This window comes from Macrobrachium nipponense, chromosome 19 (genome assembly GCF_015104395.2).
Source record: "Macrobrachium nipponense isolate FS-2020 chromosome 19, ASM1510439v2, whole genome shotgun sequence".
Classification (NCBI taxonomy): Eukaryota; Metazoa; Arthropoda; class Malacostraca; order Decapoda; family Palaemonidae; genus Macrobrachium; species Macrobrachium nipponense.
The window spans coordinates 11,267,301-11,269,270 of record NC_061088.1 but is presented as its reverse complement, the minus strand read 5'-3'; the positions used below and the strand labels follow the sequence as shown (position 1 = coordinate 11,269,270).

At 36.8% G+C, this 1,970-nt stretch overlaps 1 long non-coding RNA gene across 1 annotated transcript in view; it reads left to right on the top strand.

Annotated features, from left to right (window-relative positions):
- Window positions 1-1,711, top strand: part of LOC135212609 (uncharacterized) — a 62,570-nt gene extending 60,859 nt beyond the window's left edge. Inside the window, exon 3 of the long non-coding RNA XR_010313941.1 lies at window positions 1,646-1,711. This is a non-coding gene — a long non-coding RNA (uncharacterized LOC135212609). The remainder of the gene's footprint in view (window positions 1-1,645) is intronic.
- Window positions 1,712-1,970: the final 259 nt, after the last annotated feature.

Here is a 1,970-nt window from a genome sequence, read left to right as displayed (position 1 = left end):
CTTGTTAAAATATACTTTGTCCAACTAAAGCCAAGTTCATGACAGTCCAGAATCATAGGTTACATGGAAGAAAAGAGTAAGAAAAGCATGGGACCAAAAAATATAAATGAGCAAGTTAAAGGATTAAAACAGAAAGTAGTGAAGATCCAAATAAAATTGTTTGAAGGAAGAAAGTTTACCGTATAAAAAAATCCATATAGCAAACTAAATATGCAATGGGAAAACAAAAGAAGCGAAGACGAGGGTAGTAAAGCAACAGTCGAATCACAGTAACAACCAGGAAGTAAAAAAAGGGGGAGGGGGCGGGGGGAGGGGTGGGGATGAGGGGGAGGAGCAAGTAACCTCGAAGTAAACGAAAGGAAAAAATGAAGCGTCCCTCTAAATCCATTAATACGGTCCATTGTGATCCTCGTAAAAATCAGACTGGAAAACAATAGCTTCAATGGGGCGATAAAACCCCCTGGTGAAAGAAATCCCTGCACAGTAATGCCATAGAGCGTTATCGCTAATCGCTTTATTCTTCCGGTAAAACGGATTTTTTTTTTTTACTCCATTTATAGTTTACGCTTTGAACAACATATTTGTCATCGATGGTTATTTGTAGATCGGTGATGGTCTTTATTTGTTTTGCCCAGTAATTGATAAATATAGTTTTCCGTGTATTTATGAAATGCGTCTTTCAGGGACTGTTATTGAAATGATTTGCAGTTTTGTAAGTAGGTAGGATTGTATAGACGTGTGTCTTGTATGCTGCTTATAACGGAGCGTTCTATTTTACAGAATAAAAGCGTATTAATCGTCATGGTATAATGCTTACAAAATTATACAAGTATTTAACAGAATACCAACCATAAACCTACAATGGAAGATACACGGAAGGATTGAAATGAAAATGATTGTCAGTTAAAAGTGAAAGGCAAGAAACAGGGATGAGGGATGTCAGAGGTTAAAAATATAATTGTCTTTACCAATAATTTCGACGGAAAAGTCTGAAAGCAGAGTTGAATGGTGTTTGGACGTGAATATCTGTCGTCTGACAGATTATTATTATTATTACAGTATCGTAGCGCCTCAGTGGCGTGATCGGTATGGTCTTGGCCTGCCACCTCGGTGGCCGCGAGTTCGATTCTCGGGCATTCCATTGAGGGGTCAGAAATGTGTATTTCTGGTGATAGAAGTCCACTCTCGACGTGGTTCGGAAGTCACGTAAAGTCGTTGGTTTCATGCAACGTAAAAGGACCATTTAAAAAAAAAAAAAAAAAAAAAAAAAAAAAAAAAAAATTACAGTATCGTTATATCGGCATGCGGTCGATATAAGCTTCAACTTGCATAGAATTCCATTCCAAGTTTCGTCATACTGGAAATGAGAAACTTTTTATACCCAGCCTCGATTCAACTGAATTCACGCAAGTAGTACTGTCGGCGTTCTTGAAAAGAATTTTGGCTTGTAATAGTTCACTTTGATTTCAATTCTATTTGATTCATAAGTAAACGCCAATATCATATTATAGCCTTACAGGCTATAATATGATATGTCTGAAAATAAATTGGTCTGCCTTATGGGTCTGTTCCATCGGTGGCGAAATCATTTGGCAAGCGAGGTGGCCATTATAATCTCTATCATATTTTATATCTTATTTTTCAGGACGTGAAGATAGCTAGTATATGGTCGGTGGAAGCATTAGGCAAAGTTGCTGCAACATTCCTGGTAAGTGTTAAAGGCATTGCAGCTTTTTCATGATTGGATAATATACAGGAGTGTTCTGTAAGATTTCGTACATTCGAAAAGTAGTTTGCAGCTCTGTAGCACTGGCAATGTAACTGAAAGCTATAATAGATGTTTATTATAAAATTTTTAAAAAGTTTTTCTGCTTCTCAGATTAAATGAACAGCCATTATCTGCATTGGCATTTACTAATTGCCAGCATTGTGTATCGTCAGTCAGTTTTATGAACAATGAAATGTCAGTT